The 14,755-nt window shown below is 42.0% G+C and overlaps 2 protein-coding genes across 3 annotated transcripts in view; one reads left to right on the top strand and one right to left on the bottom strand.

The window, feature by feature from the left end:
• The window catches only part of RASSF8 (Ras association domain family member 8), a 95,804-nt gene that overhangs the window by 80,872 nt on the left and 177 nt on the right, over positions 1 to 14,755 (bottom strand). The window lies entirely within an intron of this gene.
• Positions 14,368 to 14,755, top strand: part of LMNTD1 (lamin tail domain containing 1) — a 314,635-nt gene continuing 314,247 nt past the window's right edge. Inside the window, exon 1 of the mRNA XM_074357488.1 lies at positions 14,368 to 14,616. The gene's annotated coding sequence lies outside the window, so the exon portion shown is untranslated. The remainder of the gene's footprint in view (positions 14,617 to 14,755) is intronic.

Genomic DNA, 14,755 nt, shown 5'->3' with positions numbered 1-14,755 from the left:
CAAATCACCATGGACTTCACGGCACTCCCATTTTAAACTAGAGGCTTCCTTTAAACAGGGTGCTCTCTGTGTAGATCAGCCACGACTTATGTGTCACTGGGCTCTTCTCCTCCTCCCCTTTTCTATCTCCCGACTTGAATGATCAGAAAGAATCCGTTTAACATGAGCCCAAATGAAACATGTTAGACACATCTTCTGGAGGAAAACTCAACACACTATGTATGTGCATGTTTATGCTCCCACCTGGGCTGGGCTCTCAACACTGCTGAACTCTCCCGCCATTTTCTCTGGAACCCGCAGGGCTGCCTGTCCCAAAGCTTCCCTGCTGTGCTGGAACACCCCCACCCCCCACCCCAAAGCTTTCACTTGCAAATAACCCTTATCCCTCACTTCATAGGGAAAATCAATGGCAACTGGACAAGAGTTCCCTCCCTGAGCATCCATCCTCTCTAACTCCAAGTTTTAAGTGAAGGACCTCACCATCTGGTAGATCATCCCAAAGATTCCTTACATTATCTCAAGTTAATCCTCACAACCAGTTTCTAAGGAAGATACTATCACACCCAGCTGACTGATGGGTGAGCAAACAGAGGGTTAAAGTTATCCAAGGATGTGTCCACAGTTCCATGACTATTAAATATAAAACAGACAGAATCGGGGTCTCCTGACACTGAGTTCGCATCGCAGGGCAGGACAACCCCAATCTGTATTCTCAATTCTCCTTCACACGTCCCACAGCCTAACCTAAGTGGCCAACTGAATCTGCCCAGGCACTTTACAAATAAACTTGCCTTTGCCTATCTTAAAAAACCAATGCTACCTTTTTCTGATTATAGAATACATGCTCCTTATAGAAAATATGGGAAAACAGGAAAAGATAAAAGAGTAAGATTAAAAGTCATCTATAACAAATAATAAGAATGAACAATCTACAAAACTATACACAATACGGATGAATCACACGATGCTGACACTAAAGAGCACATGTTGTATGATTTCTTTTATATAAGGAACAAAAATAGTCAAAAACCTGCAATGCCATTAGAAGTTAGGAGCATGAGAAGCTTTGTGGGGATAATATTCTATTTCTCAATCTGGGCACTTGTTGCATGGGTAGGTTTAGTGTGTGGGAATTCAATGAAGTGTAATTTATGATATGTGTGTATATATGTACACACAACTGTACACAGATATACACACACACAGAGATATGCACACATATACATAATATACTTGAAGTCAGATGCAATGTTTATATCTTGTTGTGTTTTCTTCCTGGTGTTTTTTTTCCCTTTATTCTTGGTATTCTTGTTTAAAAAAAATTTTTTTTAATTATGATCACACTGTATATACATAAGTTTATATTCTGTCATTTCAGCTAACAAAAAAGCATATGCATTTACCCAGATTACTGTAAATTCTTCATAAATACTTTTAATGGCTGTGTAACAGCCTATCTGGTGCCTGAATCAGTGCCCTGCTATCAACCACTTAGATGTTTCCAATACTGCAGTAGTGAATACTTTCACCCTTTAAGTCATTCAGCCATGCTCTCTTCTCACTGTTTTATATACATATACACATACAACATTTATATTACAGCATGCTCTGCCACATGTAATCATTCCTCTACTTATCACATCCTCATTGCTCAACAATAAGCTTCTCGAAACCACAGACCCACAGCACCCTTCCTTGGACCCTCCACGGAACTCTACTTCTGAACAGAGTAGGTACTTACTATTTGTTGAAGTGCTTTCAGAAGCCATTCACTCCTACCAACCTTGACTTTGGTATCACCTCGGTCATCCATGCAACATGGATGTTTCAGTCAGCGGTATTCCAACTACTCCTCCAGTCTGCCCAGCGAAACGCTCGGGGGCCGTTCGGCATGGATAGGGGCCAGCGCACTGAATTCATCCAGCGACTAACAGCTCCAAGTCCCAAGATCTAATGAGAATCGGATGAGTTCCTCCCATCAAAGAGCTTACAGTTGGTGAATAATTAAACACGGATCCTGCTTTCAGGAAAGGTGACTGAAGCAAATCCCAACGGCTCCACTCCTGAGCTTTCAAATCACAGCTGTGCAAATGGGAACAAACACCACCCCGGGAGCCAAACTCTGAAAACTCGGCCTGGGTGGGGGCTTCTTGTTTGTGAGTCTGTGAATGAAGGTGTTTGCTGAATTTAAAATATGTTTTAAGTACTTTTACAAACATTATTAACCCCATTATGTCTGATAATGTGGAAGTACAGTACATGTTTAAAGTGCTAATAGAAAAGAGACACACAATTATGACAGAAACAAAAGCAGAGCTAATAAAAATAGCTGAGAATGGTGAAAAATATTGTTCTCTTTTTTTCCCCTTTTGCACATGGAATGAAGATTGGGAAGACGCTGGAGGGCAAAGGCTGAATGGGGTGAGGGTGAAAAAAGCTGACCTATCACCTATTCTAACCCAGCAGTGATAATCAGCCAGAGAAGAGAGATCTTGCAGAAGTTTTTCCACTCTGAATGCTACAGGACGATCAGCGCCAAAGGTGGAAACTTGGCCCAATGTTAGTTCTGGAGGCCAGGAAATTGTTCTAGAACAGAAAGGCTGAGTGCAGCCAGAGCTGAGTCCACCGAGGCCCCTGCCAGTCACGAGGTGAGGAGTGGACCTGGACACCAGGGGCTACTGAAGGGCACCCCAGGACTCCAAAGAGACCATGAAGGAGCCACCTGCCTCGAGAGATTTTTAATGCAGACAAAGCTGCTCCACTTGAGAAAGAGACGCCGCAGAGAACAGCAGCAGCAAGGGCAGAGCTGGTCACAAAGCCTCAAAGAACCAACTTCCACTCCTTGAACTGGATCAGGGGACTGTAAGCTTAAGAGTCTTCTGAGTCAGTCTGAACCTGTGAACAAATGAGCTTAAGAAGGGCCTTTCAGAGGCTCACCTGTTTGAAGTCGAGAGCTTCCGAAATTACAACGCGAAGGAAGAAGAGAAACATACATGCACCTGGTAGAGAAAGAAGGCAAGACGGACTCCTAAGGGAGTGGGCACCTCCTTCAGGAAGAGAGGTTAGCCCCAGGCTGGGTTTTAGAGCTGCAGAGCATTTTGGTAGGTAAGGGAGAAGCTGAACCATTTTTTTCATATGATCAAGTAGCACATTTAGATGTTTCAGCATCAACGCATAAAACAGCTTATTAATTTAGTTCTGCTAGAGCCTGGCACACGAGGATGGATGAGGGGGTAGAGCTGGAGGGCAGCCAGGCAGCCAGGCAGGCCGGGCAGCCCTGGGGCAGGGGACGAGCGCCAGATTTCAGAGGTCCTGTGTGCTACCACAGGGTCACAGCTCAGCCTCGCAGGTAGTGACAGGGTTGAGTTCTCAGCAAGTCAGTGACATCTGTGCCTCCAAAAGCTCATTTGGAGACACGCAGAAGATGGGTGTCAGGCAGGAAGACCAGACAAGTGGCGACAGTCTACATGAGAGATGCTAAATTCGAGTAGTGAATGATGGAGAAGCAGAACTTCCTCAACTGTCCAGGAGGTAAAATCAGGACTGGATGAGTGAGTCAAGGTGAGGTGACACAGGAGAGGCAAGATTAGGAACAAGTGGATAATGATGCCACGAACCCAGGTGGGAAATAAAGGAAGAAGTTGGAAGACACGGTGACCCTGAGGAACTGCTACATGGTCCAGTGGGGAGGAGTCTGCCAGTCAGAGTGCACAGCACATGAACAAACAGTATTTGGAAAATATTCTAGGCGCTCATAGGCTGCCCATGAAGGACCATAGTTAAGAAGCCCTGGGCCCGGGGCAGTGAGGGAAGGTGGGAAGAAGGTCTCAAGCAGCATTTCCCACATGGGATGCTACTGGCAAAGTACAAGGAACAAACCTTCACCATGCAGGCTTCTGAGCACCCCTTGTGCAGCCCTACCCACTAACCACCAGAAATACTCACAACCTAGACCCTGGGACAACCAAAACATGCCCCATCTCCTTCCAAATGGTACTCCTGTTTGAGAACCTCTGGTCAAAAAGGAGAGAAGGAGGCAGCAAAGAAGGCTTGGTCTGAAAGATCAGAGATGGGAGGAAAAGCAGATCTCACCCTCCAGCCAACAGGCCATCCCCATTTCCAAAATGCAGCAGTATGTGGCCACTCTCCCTGCCTCTACTGCGAGCACCTCATCTAACCCATTTCTTGCGTGAATTACTGCAATCATTTCCTAACTGGTCTTCCTGCTTCTATTCTCTTCCCCCCCACCCCGCTTTTTATTAAGTTACCATGCTGTACATGGCATCCCCAGGACTTAGAAGTTTGTACCTTCTGACCCCTTTCATCCATTTCACCCTCCTCCCTACCTCTCCACCCTAACCCTTGCCTGTGGCCACCACCAATCTGTTCTTTGGATTTATGAGTTCAGTGTCATGTTTTTTTAAGATTGCACATACAAGTAAGACCATATAGTATTTGTCTTTCTCTGTCTAACTTACCTCACTCAGCGTAATGCCCTCAGGGTCCATCCATGTTGTCCCAAACGACTGGATTTCCTTCTTTTTCTGGCAGAATAATATTCCATTGTACATATCCATCACATTTTCTTTATCCATTCATCCACTGATGAACACTTAGGCTGGTTCTATGTCTTGGCTTCCAGCTTCTATTCTTATTTCCCCTTGTAAGCCCTTTCCACATGGCAGCAAAGTGAATCTTTTCAATTTTGTTAATTTTACTTAATAAGCACTTTTGTAGTACTTACTATCTGCCATGCTTTGTTCTTTACACATATCTGCTCATTGAATCCTCACAACAACACTGGGAAAAAGGTATCATTCTGTCCCCATTTTACTGATGAGGCACAGAGAAGTTACTGGACTATCCCGTGGTCACAGAGCCAGGAAGTGTAAGGCTGGGCTTTTAACCCAGACAGCCAGCTCCCGAGTGCATGATCTTGCCTACTACTCCACGTCACTCTAATTCATTTGTTCCTCTGTTCAAGACCCTCAACTGTCTTCTCACTCAAGAGTGAAAACCAAGATCCTTGTCACAGCCAATAAGACCCTAGTACAGGGGCCCCCACTACCTCTTTTACCTCATCTCCTGTAACTGCCCCCTGCCTCTGTCCTCACTGTCCCCTCTACCTATGGTGTCCTTCCTCCAGACAACTACAAAGCTGGCTTGTTCGCCTCATGAACGTCTCTACACAAATGTGCCCTCCTAAGTGACGACTTCCTGCCCTTCCAGTTCTATTAACACCTCCACTCCCACCCCTGCATTTTAATTCTTTCACCTCGCTATATTTTTTCCTCCAAAACATTTATCATTGTATAAAGAATGTAAAATTGTTCATTCATTTATTGTCTAGCTCCCCAAGTAGAGTGCACTTTCCGTGATAACCAGGGTTTTGTGTGTTTTGTTCTGTTACAGCTCCATGCGTGGAAGGGCATGCAGTTCATTTCCGAATGAATAAATGAATGAGTGAAGAAAGAAAGAAACAGTGAGTGGCAACAAGGAAGCCAAGAAGGAGAAGTTTCAAGACCAAAGGAGACGGCTCAACAGTGCAAACATGCTACAAAAAGCTTTGGTTATATTGGGGTGAAAAGCTTCCACTGATTTGGGTAATTAAGATATTGGTGCCTGTGGCAAGAAAAGGTACCTCTGGGGAGTGAGCTGGCAGGTGATGGGGTAGAAGCACTAAGCACAGACAACCCCTGGAAGAAGCTGGCTGAGAAAGGAGACAGCTGGAAGGAGTGGCAATGTCAAGAGAGACTTGAATATACTCTTACCCGGCTGAGGGTAAGGAGCCAAGGGAAGGTGAGACTGAAATTCAACAGAGAGAAATGATTACAGATGGAGAAAGGCCTTGGAGATAGGTGACTCCAGCCCGTGCAGGACGAGGAGGGTCTTCCACATCAACTAGCAAATGCTCCTCTCCCGCCTTGGGTGACCTGCACTGACAGTGTTCTAACTCAGGGGCCCGCGGACCACTGGGTGTGGACAGGCTGTGGATGAGGGGGTATGGTCCTCTCCAAAGAGCCCGGAGGCCTGCTCAGACTCCCTTGAGATGCAGACTCCCTCACTGCAGTTGGAGAAGGGGGAAAGGTGTTAACACTTCACTAAGACATTTCCTGTACGTTTATTTCCCTATACGGACACATACAAACATCTCTTTTACTACAAAGCAGCCCTGAGTGATAAATCAGTAGCTCCATTTAAAGATCAGGAAACTTGAGGCTGAGCGAGTGTCATGATTTCTCTAAGGCTACCCAGGTTCAGCCAGGCTTTTCACTGAAGTGGGCACCCTTGCCAGTATATACTATATGTCATTACTCAAAAGAGTGTAAGAGACAGACCGTCGAGACTAGACAAATTAAAATGGAGGGCATGATCTAGGTTCAGAGATTTTCAAGGAGAGAAAACAGTAAAATAACTGCCACTAACAGGAAAGATAACTGAAATGTAAAGGGATAAATAGCGTATGTCCCCCGACCACCAGACTTTATTATTATGATACACAGCAAATGGCAAAAAGAGAAAGGAAAAGAGGGGGAAGGAATGTTTGAGTAGGAAAGGCTTCCATAAAGACTACTGTAAGGAAATGAGAAATGTTACCAAACATGACAAAAGCACATTTATTACAAAGTACCAGAAATAGTTGTTTTACTTTTAGTTTATATAATCCAGTTATGAATGTCAATTAATACAATAAAAAGAGATATAATAGACAATTGATTTTAAACACAGATACAAAGGCAATTCAATAGAGAAAGAAGAGCCTTTCTAACAAACAGTGCTGGGACAAATACATTTCCATATGCAGAAAATGAACTTCAATCCATAACTCACCCAATATAAAAAATTAACTCAATGAGCCAAACACCTTAACACTTTGCCAAAGACATACAGATGGCAAATACACATATGAAAAGATACCCCACATCACACATCATCAGGGAAATGCAAATTAAAATAATGAGATACTACTACACACTTATTAGAAAGGCCAAAATCTAAACCACTGACAACACCAAATATTGACGAGGACTGCAGATCAACAGGAACTTTTGTTCATTGCTGGTGGGGACGCAAAATGGTACAGTCACTTTGGAAGACAATTTGGTGGTTTCTTACAGAAGTAAACGTACTCTTACCGTACAATCCAGCGTTTGCCCTCCTTGGTATTTACCCAAAGGAGATGAAGAGTTATGTCCACACAAAAACCTGCATATGGATGTTTATTGTAGCTTTATTTGTAACTGCCAAAACTTGAAAGCAACCAAGATGTCCTTCAGTAAGTGAATGAACAAACTGTGGTACATCCAGACAATGGAATATTATCCGGGGCTAAAAATAAGCTGTCAAGCTATGAAAAAACATGGAGAAAACATAAATGCCTATTACTAAGTGGAAGAGTCAATCTGAGAGGCTATACACTATTAAGATCTCATCGATATGACATTCACAAAAAGGCAAAACTATGGAGACAGCAAAAAGATTACTTGTTTGGTTGCCAGGGGTTAGGTGAGAGGGAGGGATGAATAGGCAGAGCATAGAGAATTTTTAGGGCAGTGCAACTGTATGATGCTCTGTGTACGATGATGCTATAATGGTGGACACATGTCATTATACATTTGTCCAAACACACAGAACATACACAAGAGTGAACCCTAATGTAAACCACGGACTCTGGGTGATGATGATTTGTCAATGTGGGTTTGACAGCAACAAATGCACCACTCTGACGATGCTGAAAATGGAGGAGGCTATGCATGTGTGGGAGTGGGGAATATATGGGAAATCTCTGTACCTTATCAATTTTGCTGTCAACCTAAAATTGCTCTAAAAAATAAACTCTATTTTCTTAAAAAATAACTTAAAATGGATCATACACTTAAATGTAGTATTTAAAACTGTAAGACTTCTAGAAGAAAACATTGGAGGAAATCTTTATGACCTTGGTTCAAGCAAAGATTTCTTAAACAGGACATGAAAAGCACAGAGTATAAAAGAATAAATCCGTAAGTCAGGCCTCATCAAAATTAAAAATTTCTCTTCAAAAGTTACTGTGAAAAGAATGAAAGGACAAACTACAAACTGGGAGAAAATCTTTGCAAAGCATATAATAAAGGACTTATCTAAAACATGTAAAGAACTCTCAAGATTCAATAATAAGAAAACCACCAACCCAATAAAAACATGGGCCAAAGACTTGAACAGACACCCTTTAGCAAAGAAGATATAAAGAAAGGTAACAAAAAAACACAGAAAGATGCTCAGCATCATTGGTCTTTAGGGAAATATAAATTAAAATCACAACAAAATACCATGAATGACTAAAATTTTAAAAATTGACCATACTAGGTGTTGGCAAGGATGTGAAGGAACTAGCATGCTCATCCACTGCTGGGAGGGAAGTAATACGCAGTATAACCACTTTGGAAAACAGTTTGGCAGTTTCTGAAAAAGTTAAATATATGCCTACCATGATCCAGCCATTCCAATTCTAGGCAATTACCCAAGATAAATGAAAGTATATGTCCACAAAAGACTGAATGCAAATGCGCAGAGCAGCTTTACTTCGAACGGCCAGAAACTGGAAACAACTCAAATGTCCATCAACAGGTACAGAAATAAACTGATGGATAATTATGCAAGGGAATATTACTCAGCCATGAGAAGGAATGCACTACTCCTATGTACAGCAACATGAATGACTCTCCAAATAGTTATTCTGAGGGAAAGAAACCAGACCCTAAAGAGTACACACTACACAATTCCATTCATTTAAAATTCTAGAAAATGCAAACTACTCTATAGAGATAGAAAGCAAAGCTGCGGTTTGTGGGGAGGGTGGGATGGAAAGGGGAAGGATTACAAAGAGGATTGGGGAAATCTGAGGAGGGGAATAGGTTTGTGCATTATCTTGATCGTGGTGATTGATGATTTCGTATTTTATACAAAAATCAAAGTTATCAAATTGTACACTTAAATGTATGCAGTTTACTGCATATTATTATATCTCAATAAAGCTGTTCAAGCAAAAGAAATGTAAGGGGATGAAGTCATTCTACAGCAAAAAAAAAAAAAAAAGGAGGAAATATAGCACAAATAAGCAACTTTAGGTTTCCTAACGTTTAATGGCATCAGGTATTAGAACTTACTTTAGAAATAGCCAAATTCTGCCTTAAACATTTCAAAATATTCCAAACCTATCTTTCCATAGTATTTCTACAGTAGGGTTTCAGAGATGATAGATCTATTCAAATATTTTAAGCAAAAATAAGAGTAAGATCTTACCACAGGGAAATATATACAAGATCTTGTGGTAGCTCACAGCGAAAAAAAATGTGACAACAAATGTATGTATGTTCATGTATAACTGAAAAATTGTGCTCTACACTGGAATTTGACACAACATTGTAAAATGACTATAACTCAATAAAAAATGTTTAAAAAAAAAGAGTAAGATCTTACTTTTCTGTCCAGTAACTATCCATTAAGAGCACCGTAAGTTTTCCAACATATATACTTATATCTGGAAGAATAATTTAACTTTAAGTGATCTTCCACAACAGAATTACTAGAACTACAGATAAACATGATTTAGCACTCAAAAGTCAATGGCAGTTAACAAGAGTGACAAAATATATCACCCATGTGAATAAAACCTGGTGGAAAATTATCACAGCTCTCCTCTTGTTACAACCTGTGTTTATATCTGATGTTTTATCAAAACAAAGAATAAAACATATGCTACTGAGTAAGAAAATATTTTTCTTAATGCATAAAACTTGGACAGCACTGGAGTTAATGGTAATGAGATTTGTGATACAGCTGAATGTGACAAAAAAATTGCCAAAAAGTAAGTCTTCTAAATCCTATGGCAAGGCTGTGAAATAAATAGGTAATAAATATTATTGGTGCTAAAAACCTCCAGGCAACTTATTCAAGGTCACCCAAAGTAGCCAGTAAACATGTATACATGAAGGAGCAAATTAAACTTTCTTCTCCAGCAGTGGTGGCTACTCGTGATGCAAGTGTCCTGGGGCACAGAGGCCTCCCGCAGAGGCAAATCACATGGTGTGCCCCCTCTGGCCCCACTCCCAGCACTTTCACACAAGAAAAGGCAGATCTAAAAAAGCATCAAGGTAAGGTAAAGGGTCTGGCTAGAAAGGACATCTCTCCTTGTCATGCCTGTCTGATTAGAAAAAAAAAGGTGAGGAAATGAGGGAACAGGAACAATTTCCTTTAGAGAAGGAAATGTACAGAAAACTTAAGGTTCCTTTTTATGATTTTGACCAGGTGAACTATTCAATCCTCTTTTGTGAGAGCACGTAGCCCAGAGCCTGGCACATAGCAGGAGCTTAAAAATGCTTTAATCCTCCCTGCTCTGCTCTCCCAACCTGAGGGTGCTCAGTTTCTGGCTAACAAAAACTCAGGATCCAAACCACAAACAGATATAACATTTTGGGGAAACCCAGAGGTTGAGTGTAAAGAAATAAAATCCTACAATTAACTGCAATTAACTCCCAAGTATACTTAGTGACCTACAAGATACAAAACTAGAAAAGAAGTGGAATTACTAGAGTCCAAGAGTGTGAGGGAAAATTCTAAGATGAAACTAAAGTCCTAAAAAACAAGTCAAAAGAAAATGTGGCTGATTATTTAAGAAGCAGAGGCCAGAAACGTTAACAATAAAGACAAAAGTACTGCAGGGTTATGGTGCATCAAACTAACATTTTGTAAAGAGCAACCACATGACAAAAATAAAGCTTTAAGCCTTGGCTTTGGAAAGTCATGAGACTTTTTTGGCTAAAACAAGGAATGATTTAGTGAGAGAGGGAAAAAGAACTTCCAGACCTCTAGGTGGCTCCCGTTTTTAAACAACTACGTCTCTACCTTAACTAAATGGTCAAGTGATAATCTAGTTATCGATGCAAGTCACGTCAGCATCTGGACAGGAATAAACATCCTGAGAACTCTACCTCTCCTTTCTCCCTTCTGTCCTTTGAATTTTAGCACTGAGCAATCAAAAGCTGCTGACTAACATGTTATTATAGGACACGTGCAAAATAATATGACATAGTCAGGTTTTTTTTTTTCTTTCAGTAATCCTGTGCTGATGAAAAAACCGCAGTTCCTTTAATGATGTGCTTAGAAAAGGGATTATCTACAACAGAAAAATCACAAGGGTGACACTAATTAAAACGTGTCTCAATTTATTACTACGAACTTTCCAGAGTCCCACGGTATTAATTTTACTGGTTATCTGTAAAGGTCATTTCATATTATACATAAAACCAACAAAGAAGGAACACTGGAGACAGCCAGTCTGGCTCTTCTGTTGTGAAAAGTAGATTTAACAGTGATAAAGAAGGCAATCAATTTATAAATACAAAATGCATACGACGATTTTTTTCATTACAACAGTAACTATTTATTGAGCATCTATTATATATAGCAGGCACTGGGTGAATAAACTGGGTATTATTTCTGCCCTCAAGGGCAAGAGAGAAACATTAAACAAATAGCACATAATTATTAAGTGTGATAAATATTAAGCAGGAAAAGATAACTGTGCTATGACGGAGACAATAAAGGGGTTCTAAAGTCACATGACGGTAAGGGTGGCCTCCTCAGAGAAGACCTTTATAGAGCATATCTGAACCAGCACCCAAGGACAAGAAATTACTCAGGGAGGTGGTCCTGAAAGAGACCAGCAGCAGGGGCCTGGAGGTGAGTCTGCTGGAGAACTGGACAGTGCAGCTGGAAAGAGATGAAGATGGAGGACCTTGTGGGAATACTGAAGATTTGATATTTTATACCAAGAATAAGAGCTTTAAGGACTTTAGACAGCAAGTGACTTCTTTCTTCTCCTTCTGGCTGCTAGTGGGAAGAGGGCATGGGGGTGGGGTGGAGGGGCAGAGTGTGTTCAGGAGGCCTCTGCAGTGGGGAAGATGCCGGTGGCTCGAATGAAGATGGCAGCACAGTGGAGACTAAAAACCAGACAGGTTTGAAAGAGATTTTGCCAGAAAAGTAGTCAGGACTTTGTGACAAATTGGTTGGGTGGGGGTGACAGAACAGGAGAGAGTGGAAGGTAACTCCAGCTTTCTGGCCTCGGCCACTCATTAGATGGATGAGATGAAACACAGAGGAGGAACAGTCTGAAAGGCTGAGTATCAATCAAGAGCTCAGTTCTGGAGAAGTCAGAGGTGCCACCACTTACTGGCTAAGACGTGCCAGGCACTATATTAGGTGTTCTACTTGTCACAGCACCACTTCTAGTAGTAATGTCTCCATTTTACAGAAAGCAAATGGTAGATCACGGAGCTTGAAGTAGCATGGCAAGCTCCCTTGGCTGGGAGTGACAAAGTCACACTTGCCTCCTGAGTCTGTCTGGCTGGCTGTGGGGTAAGCAGTCTTTCCACTATACAGAGCTCCTGGAAACTCTCTCTACACGTTGAATTTTGAAATCTATTTAGGGTTGGAGCAAGCTAGCATCTGAGGAGAGTAAACAGGAGATACATTATTTTTTAAATCCAAAGCCTCAGATTTATGATGCATAATGTTTTCCTATCCCATTCCCATCCCCACTCTACTTCTACCTGCAAAGAGTTTTGCAATGATCTCTAGGACCTGAATGTTTTACAATAAACGAGCAAAAAAGCCATTATGCCAGGAATCAACCCTAAAGAAAAGAGCAACAACATTCTACACCAGACTTTATTTTTACTCAATTTAGTGCATACATCAACATCAGATGCATCAAATGAGTAAGAAACTGAAAAACTCATCATTTTTCAAAATGACCAAGGAATTCAAGTCAAAAATAAATGCAAACCACCCAGTACAGAGATTACAAAAGCCAAGCATTGAGACTCACACTAAAAAAGAGAATGCTTAATAAAAATACTAGGCAAAAAGAAATGATACCAAAACCTCATAGAACTTAAAATCTGCAATTCCTAAATATCTCAACCAAATGCCAAGTTCAGTAATTATGCACCCTAAAAACAACTTTAGCATTCTCTCTCCTTTTTGACTGCTTTTCTGCAGCATGTTGACACTTCAGCAAACTGAAATGCCTTTCTCATCTGCACAGTTCCAGGATTTCCTCCCTCTCCGCTCTCAGATGTCCTCCTTCAGCTACTGAAGCCCCCAAATTAGGCTTTATCAATGAGCCTAGAAAGAATTCAACCCATTACTGCTAAATGTGCCTATTAAGAGTACCAGCTTGAGACTCTTAAAAGGAGACAAAATGAGGAAGAGATTTTTGAAAGGTTTTCCCATCTGCATTACAAATTATATTTTTGTTGGGTCTGATCCTTCAAAACAGTCACCAAATTATGTTCAGTCTTCTTAAAGTGGGATATGGTCACATGTACTGTTTATGGTTTTCGGAGAACTCCCTATGGGGATACACAGAATTAAAAGTACAGTTAATATGCCAGCTAAAAGATAAAAATCTCACAAACCATCTTCCAAAAACGATAGCTCTCCATTCTGCTTCCTGTGTCCGCCGGCACCTCTCCCTGCAGAGGGCTAGCTGGCATTCACTACTGCCTCCCCCGGGGAAAAGGATAGGATGCGGAAAATCCATTGAGAAAGGGTCCCATAATTCTGTTCCTTCACACCATGATCGCCAACTCCTGGCAATCCAACGATGAAAGACTTAAGAAAAAAAGAAAGAAAAGAAGAAAGAAAAGGGGGGGGGGAGACTACCTGGGGCCTCCTACGAGTATCAGTGGTTAATTCAACCGACTGAAAATCTGAGATCTATATATATTTAAAGGTGCTTCCTGAGACCAAAACAGTTCTAATGAAGAATTGCTGAGCCACATTATATTGGAAAACCCATAAATATTAGTCCTCGCTGTCACCAAGCTGGAGGAATTTTTTTAACGCAGTGCTTTGATGCATTGAAAGGGCTAACCTGATGGATTTAAGTCAGCTATCAAACGTGCTCTGCATCTATTTCCCTTCTAAATCCCTAAAGATGGGGGCAACACTGATCCGCAATTATTCCAGAGCTTGCTCTGCTCAAGATGCCATTTGATGCTGAGAAAGTAGAGGTTTAGCAACACCAGGCGGCTCTACGATGCTAAAATAACAACGCAATACTCGAATAGGAACCCAGGTACTTGGCGTGTCAGACCCTGTGCCACACGAAGACCCACATTCAAAGCCCATGTCCCTTTAAGTTCATCTTAAATAAGCTTTCTGAAACGTGCCCTCTCAAAGTTTCTAGCTTGCAAAACGGAATTACTTTTAAGGTCCCTTCCTTTGGATTCCCTTCCCCAGACGGGTTGGCGACAGGGGAGAATAGGGACGGAGGAAGGTTGAAGGTTCAAATATTTAAAAACCTGTAAACCAATCTTTTTTTTTTTTCCATAGGAGAAAATAAGCGTTCACCAAACCGCCGCTCGGCAAAGCGAGCATCCGATTTCCATCTGGAGAGGAAAATATTAAAGAAGCCAGACACACATTTCTCTTCCCAACAAAAGTGGCCTCTAAACTCCCTGGCCAAGGACACTGGGAGGAAACAGAGAGGCTGGGAACCAGCCCGTACTCTCAGTGCAGGCGCGGGTGTGCGGCAGGGAGAACGCGCAAAGGGGAGACAGCGGGGAAAAGGTGAACCCGAGGAAGCGGGAGCCCGCGGCGGGAGCCGGGTGGGGGCAGATCGGGCGGAGAAACCCGAGGTGCACCGAGAGGGGCGGGGAAGGGGGAGCCCGCAGGCTCCGGGAGGAGGAGGGAGGGGTCCCGGACGCTG

This window comes from Camelus bactrianus, chromosome 34 (assembly GCF_048773025.1).
Source record: "Camelus bactrianus isolate YW-2024 breed Bactrian camel chromosome 34, ASM4877302v1, whole genome shotgun sequence".
Lineage (NCBI taxonomy): Eukaryota > Metazoa > Chordata > Mammalia > Artiodactyla > Camelidae > Camelus > Camelus bactrianus.
This window is presented reverse-complemented; position numbering and strand designations above follow the sequence as displayed.